The sequence below is a fragment of the Mustela putorius genome, unplaced genomic scaffold, assembly GCF_011764305.1.
Source record: "Mustela putorius furo isolate JIRA1106 unplaced genomic scaffold, ASM1176430v1.1 tig00003863_pilon_pilon_pilon, whole genome shotgun sequence".
Taxonomy (NCBI): domain Eukaryota; kingdom Metazoa; phylum Chordata; class Mammalia; order Carnivora; family Mustelidae; genus Mustela; species Mustela putorius.
Genome location: NW_025422015.1, coordinates 22,759,103 through 22,766,375, shown reverse-complemented (window position 1 = coordinate 22,766,375; position 7,273 = coordinate 22,759,103). Strand labels below are relative to the sequence as shown.

Genomic DNA, 7,273 nt, shown 5'->3' with positions numbered 1-7,273 from the left:
GTACAATAGAACTTCTACTGTCTGAATGTTTGTGTCCACCCAAAATTCCTGTGTTGAAATCCTAACCTCCAAAGGTGGTCTTAGGAGATGGGGCTTTTGGAGGGTGTTCAGGTCATAAGGATGGGACCCTTATGGATGGGGTTAGTGCCCTTATAGGACATCTCATAGAGCTCCCTTGCTTCTTCTGCCCTGTGAGGACACAGAAGAAGCCTGTGACCCAGAAAGAGGCTCTCATCTGATCATGCCGGCACCTGATCTCAGAATTAACCACCTCCAGAACCATGAGCAATAAATTTCTGTTATTTATAAGCCACCAGATCTGTGATATTTTGGTTTAGCTGCCTGAGACAGAACTGAAAGATGCCTTTCTGGCAGTAAAAAGCAGAATGCACACATCAGAAAAGTGAGCTGGTGATACAGAAAACCAACATGAGCTCTCCCAGATTGCAAAGGAAAGGGAGAAAGAGATTTTTTTTTTCAATTAGAGGATAATACTTGCTCAGAACCTAAAAATAAGTTATTTCTTAAGGATCATATTTGTGTTTCTGAGAAGAAAACTGCTATATGAAAAGCAGTAAGGCACAAGTAAAAAATTTTTTTTAAAATTGATAAAATAACTTCAATATGAAGATGCAGGGAGTTTACTGAGATACAAGCTAAATCAATTAAGTGATGGTGTTATGACCTGAGTAGAAAACTCACTTACCACCGTGTAACTAGACCAAGTTTTCTGTGGTCCCCAGTGTTCACCCCACACACTCAGCTGTTGCTTTACTTATGATGTTCAAGAATTCCTTTTGGACAGTAATAGATTCCAAGCCACATGTTTCTCCTACTCTGATTAGTCAGGACTTTTCTGCAAAATACTTCTCTCAATCTTGGTATTAATTCTATCAATAAATAGAGGAAACATCCAGTCACAAAGACTAATCCTTAAACTTTTGTCTCACCATGACCCCGAAGACCCACCCCAGCTAGAGGCCACCAGCATAAGTGATGCCTGTCTTTGAAACAGCCTATTGAAGCTATTCAGTTGATGGTTGGTGAGACTATTCTTTTTTTTTTTAATTTTTTATTTTTTATAAACATATATTTTTATCCCCAGGGGTACAGGTCTGTGAATCACAGGGTTTACACACTTCATAGCACTCACCAAAGCACATACCCTCCCCAATGTCCATAACCCCACCCCCCTTCTCCCAACCCCCCTCCCCCCAGCAACCCTCAATTTGTTTTGTGAGATTAAGAGTCACTTATGGTTTGTCTCCCTCCCAATCCCATCTTGTTTCATTGATTCTTCTCCTACCCACTTAAGCCCCCATGTTGCATTACCACTTCCTCATATCAGGGAGATCATATGATAGTTGTCTTTCTCTGCTTGACTTATTTCGCTAAGCATGATATGCTCTAGCTCCATCCATGTTGTCACAAATGGCAAGATTTCATTTCTTTTGATGGCTGCATAGTATTCCATTGTGTATATATACCACATCTTCTTGATCCATTCATCTGTTGATGGACATCTAGGTTCTTTCCATAGTTTGGCTATTGTGGACATTGTTGCTATAAACATTCGGGTGCACATGCCCCTTCGGATCACTATGTTTGTATCTTTAGGGTAAATACCCAGTAGTGCAATTGCTGGGTCATAGGGCAGTTCTATTTTCAACATTTTGAGGAACCTCCATGCTGTTTTCCAGAGTGGTTGCACCAGCTTGCATTCCATATCTCTCGGCATCAGGGAAATACAAATCAAAACCACAATGAGATATCACCTCACACCAGTCAGAATGGCTAAAATCAACAAGTCAGGAAATGACAGATGCTGGTGAGGATGTGGAGAAAGGGGAACCCTCCCACACTGTTGGTGGTGAGACTATTCTATCTGGACATGAGAACCGATATGTCTTATATAGATATATGCATAACATAGTATCTTATTGCACATATAATCTTTTTGTCTACAAATCCTTAATGAATGCTTAGGGATTGAAAGGCAAGCCAGTCCTTTATTTTCAATATCAGAATCAAAATGTGAGTTTAATGGACCGAGATTGAAAAATAAGGAGGAAAAAATATGGACAACAGATGAAGTAGTAATTACCAATTGTTTACAAATACACCCCCAAAAATGCTGAATTAAGATGTCTCCCTAGCAACCCCAATTGGCAAAACACATTAGAGAAATGGCTATGGAGTTTATAAGGACAGGATTATGACTGAGGAACATCCACAAAGACATTCTCCAATACTAAAATGCCCCAAAAGTCTACACGTGTACTTCTCTTGGAAAAAAAATACTCAATAGAATACTCCAAGATGAATCAAAAATTTCAAAACTCCATAATAGTCCGACTATATGAAAGGGCTCTTGAGACTTAACTTATGTAGTTTGAGTTCCAGTCTTAGAAATGCAATTGAATATATGTTGTCAGAAGCATTCGCCAGCCTGAGAAGAAGTATTTATAGAGTTAGACCTTCTCAAATATTTCTCTTCTACTTCTGGGTTTGTTTGTGGCTTTCCATAATTCCAGAAAAGGTGCTTCTTGAGCCACATTGTTCAACCCTGAGTTCAGCTGGAATCCTTCACTTGCTGTGGTTGATGACCATTTAAAATATTTAAAAGACTACCTGTGGAAGTCAGGTTCCAGTTCTTGCTAACAGTGGCTAAACGCTGGACAGGGAGAAGCCCCCAAATCAGAATTGTCTTGTCTCCTCTGCCTTCAACAAACAAAATCAGTTTCCTGGAAAAAAAAAGGGGGGGGTAGGTACCAGTTTCTTAGCCAAGTAACCTGAAAACTTATTTTTTTTATTTCTTTAAAATTCATTTTTAATGATCTGAATTGTTGATGTTTTTCTATGAAAGATAAGTAAATTTATTATCCCTCATTTGCCACTCTACATCTTATCATCCATCAAAATTATTTGAAGTATTTTTCTGCTCATTATACCAAAAAATCACTATTGTGTACCTTTAAATATATAAGAATATGCAAAGAGAAAAAGATTATAATTAAAAGCAAAATATTAATAGTGGTTATCACTGGGTTGGATTCTAGTTACTTATATCTTTTTCTCTATTTTCCAAATATTCTGTAATGTTACCATATCACTTTTTAAAAAGATGATTTAAAATCCATTTGTGTAATTTATAGGTCATATGATCACATTTATTTCTGAATATACAGCAAAATTTCAGGGCCTAAATACACAAAAATAATATTAGAAGTGATTATCTCTGGGCAATGGATGGAGGGTACTTTTTCCCTCTTATGTATTTTAAATTTTTTTCTATAATGATAACAAACTATTTTATTATAGAAAATGCTGTTTGTATAAAACTTAAGGGTCCGGGATGGCTTCAAGGAATATATACTCACACATACCATAAAATATTTATTGAGTTTTATTTCTATTTCACATTTAGAATTTAATAGACTGTAAGACGCCCTACAGGATAAGCCACCTGGTGCCCAACTCAACATAATCAAACAGGCAGAAGCAGAGAGGTGACACATTAGGACTGTTTTGTCACACTGCATGAGTCACAAGAGAGCAAGGACTGCTTTAATTACTAGTCATTGGAATTTCTGATAGATATTATGGAAAATTTTAAATCCAGTTAATTTACTTTGGCAGCTTGACAATGGGCTCATTTACAATCCTCTGAGGGAATTGCAAATTTCCCATGCTTCAATTTGGGATGGGGTGGCATTATTCATATAAGAGCACTGTGGTGGAATTCAGGCCTTAATGTTAGTCAGAATATATTTTTAACCCATCAGAAGCCTAAGTCAAGATTATTCATGTTTGGAAGAAATGGGATAGAGGAGAAAAAAATCAATGATAAGTTTTTTAAAAATGTGTACATGGTCTACCCTGATATTTATAGCTTTTTAAACCTAAAATTCAATCATTGGAATATTTTCATAGAACCCTGTTATACTGACCCTTCCCAAGAATCTTCCAAAATTCTTTTGACTAATACCCTGAGCAGTGGTTTCTTTCAGAAACTAAGCTTTTGCAATCTTAGAATGTGAACTCCACGAGCAAAAGAGTTTTCCCTTCCTTCATTTGCCCTCCATCGAAATCCCCAGTTCATTGCCATGAGCATTTGGAATGTTGAATGAACTCTTATTTCTTGGGTGTGGGAAAGAGGTAGGGCTCAGACTAGGTTAAAGAAAAAGAAAAGTGAAAAAATTCAAAGGTGTATTTGTGGGTGCTCTGAGAACAGTGAAGCCTTTTCATTCATAGAAGATATTTAAAACTTCCAGGGGGCACCTGGGTGGTGCATTCGATTAAGCCACTGACTATTGGTTTCAGCTCAGGGTCAAGAGATGGAGTCCGGCATTGGGCTCCATGCTCAGCATGGAATCTGCTTAACATTCTCTCTCTCTCCATCCCTCCTGCTCAAGCTCTATCTCTCTCTTAGAAATAAATAAATCTGAAGAAGAAGAAGAGGAAGAGGAAGAAATTTAAAACCTCCAGGTTGTGTTTTAGAATCTTCTTCATATAGGCTGATTGTCAAAACAGACTTGAGTGAATATTTATGAAGCATGGGTATTCAACTCAAGGGGAAAAAATTTCAAAGCAAAAGATGTGTTCAATTTTTTTTTTCTTTTTCAGAATGCAAATTTTTCTCTTCTGGGCTTTTTTTGTTGTTGTTCATCATTTTTTTTAAGCCAATAAAGCACAAGTTTATAGGTAAAAGTAAGTAGTCCATTCAGGATGATCATATTTCCCCCTCAAGGTTTTGGGAGCATGAGGAAATCAAAACCCATTAAAATTATGACGGCGGGAAGGGTAAACGTGATACCTAAATACATGTTGGAACAAGAGAACAGCTCACTGGTGGGAGTTTCAACTTCACCACCACTCCCTCTGGGGCTAGGCTCATCTTGATAGAGTTAACTGCCTGCTTGCATATGCTTCACATTACTCACAACTGGCAACCTGAGAAAGCTGCTGGCATGTGGGAAGAAGGATGTCTTGCTTCATTACTTCTATTCATTTCCTCCTGAGTCTCTGATCTCAACCGACTTTCAGCCAACGCTGAAGAAAGAACTGACCTTTATCTTCTCAGTAAGTAACTGACACGCAAACATGACTGCAAATGAATAGTCAGTTTTCATGATTTAGACTTCAATATTCTCACGTGATTAACTTAAAGTAAGTCCTTTAAATTCAATCTGCCAGCTTCGAAACATATCGTCAGTGTAAGGGTTCCTCTTACCTTATTTTACTTTGGCAATTGGCGTTCTTGATGGAAGAGACCTCGTTCCCCAGTTGCCAACTCATTTCTCATTTCTCAGATGCAGTACAAGCTCTGGCCCGAAGACTCCGCCTCTTCCTTTCCCTCACTCTTGAGACTGGCAGTATCCTTACCATAAGGCATATTTTCATCTTCTCGCTGATGACCAGTCTTGACTGCAGAGTTCAGCCCTGTGGAATACAATCGAGTGAGATGGGTGATGTTTGTAAGGACACTCACTTCTTCAGCAGCCCAGACCCATGAGATGATTCCCTGACACCACTGTGAATCAAGGAATAAATGCAGCCTCTCTAATGAGGGGGGCAACCCTATTTTCTCTTTTATGTGGATCTGTGATAAAAACCAGGGGCGCCTGGGTAGCTCAGTCAGTTGAGCACCTGACTCTTGATTTTAGCTCAGGTCATGATCTCAGTGTGGTGGGATCAAGCCCACATGGGGCTCTGCACTGGGCGTGGAACCAAATTAAGATTCCTTCCCTTATCCTCTGCCCTTCACACCCGTCTTCTCTCTCTCTAAAACAAACAAACAAAAAACCCAGGAGTATAACAATAATGAAGAGCCCACAAAAAGCCCCTATACAAATGCGATCAGGGCACTAATAAAATAAATAAATAGATGGTAATCTATTTAGCCAACATCTTTTTTTTTTTTTAAGATTTTTTTATTTATTTATTTGACAGAGAGAGATTATAAGTAGGCAGAGAGGCAGGCAGAGAGAGAGAGGAGGAAGCAGGCTCCCTGCTGAGCAGAGAGCCTGATGCGGGACTCGATCCCAGGACCCTGAGATCATGACCTGAGCCGAAGGCAGCGGCTTAACCCACTGAGCCACCCAGGCGCCCAATTTAGCCAACATCTTTAATGGATGGAAGCAAGCATCGTAATCCACACAGCAGCCCTACAACAAAAGTCGCATTCTTATCTCCATTCCACATAGGAGGACAGCAAGACAATGAATGGTTAGATAATCTTTCCAAGCTCACACAGCTGGTAAGACAGGATTAGGATTCTGGATTCCAACCTAGATCTGACCCCAGACCCCATGCTCTGAACCACTGGGTACACTACCTTTCTATGAGTGGATTAGTATAAGCATATATTTTTAAAATGAAAGTCATATATCATCAACATCTCCCAAACCCCAAAGGAGGGCACGTGCCTGGTTTAGTGATTTTTCTTAATTTCTGGATTTGCTTGAATAAAAACACTTAACTTATATTTTTTAAAACCATAAAGACCAAGTTGTTCAGTTATATGATTAATGAATCACCTTAACTTAAAAAGAATAAAGTCATATGAAAAACTAGAATATTTCCCTGCCAGAGTCACAATGAAAACATAAATTTATAAATTAAAATGTATGTCAGCAACAGACTCCTAAATTTTATTCAGGGATGACTTTCTTCCCTTTTTTTGAAAAAACAAAAAACAGTCAGGCATGCTATCAGCAGGCAGGTCTAAGTTTAAATCACCTCAATGCATTTGTACTCTCTCCATTAGAGTCCATTAAGTGTTTGCCTCTTGGTTGTCCATCATTTACTTTGTTCTTGGCTGGGTCACTTAATGGCTCTGATCCTTAGCACCTGCAGAGATATGGGATGGCTTTGAGATAAATGGTGTGAAGGGCTCAGGTGATACCTGCCTATGATAAGTCACAGTTACAAACACTGTGGCCATTTTCATTATTAATAATTCTTCTCTAGAGGATGTGCTGGCTTTGTCTGCCCAGTCTGTCCCCCTCCTTACTTCTCCTGGTATTTGTGCCTCCCGCTCCCTTCCTCTGAGGGATTCATCCCAGTTCTGTGGTGTCTGGAGGGGCGGACCACAAGGGTGGGATAGGACTCATGGTGGTCCTATTGGGCAAGTACCTGGAATTCCCAGATTGGAGGGGAAACAAAGTTCTTCTTTTAGTTTGAATTAGAATCTCCAAGAATGTAACCCCAGAGCTGACTAACATCACATCTGTGGGGCATATATTTGTAGAGGAAACAGAGAGAATCGGAA

General features: G+C 39.1%; 1 long non-coding RNA gene across 1 annotated transcript; it reads right to left on the bottom strand.

Moving 5' to 3' along the window:
* Positions 1–2,054: 2,054 nt before the first annotated feature.
* On the bottom strand, positions 2,055–6,844 carry LOC101688121. The gene is made up of 3 exons (XR_198560.2): positions 6,742–6,844; positions 5,234–5,442; positions 2,055–2,744 (listed from the first exon to the last, which is right to left on the bottom strand). It is a non-coding gene; the product is annotated as an uncharacterized LOC101688121 (long non-coding RNA).
* Positions 6,845–7,273: the final 429 nt, after the last annotated feature.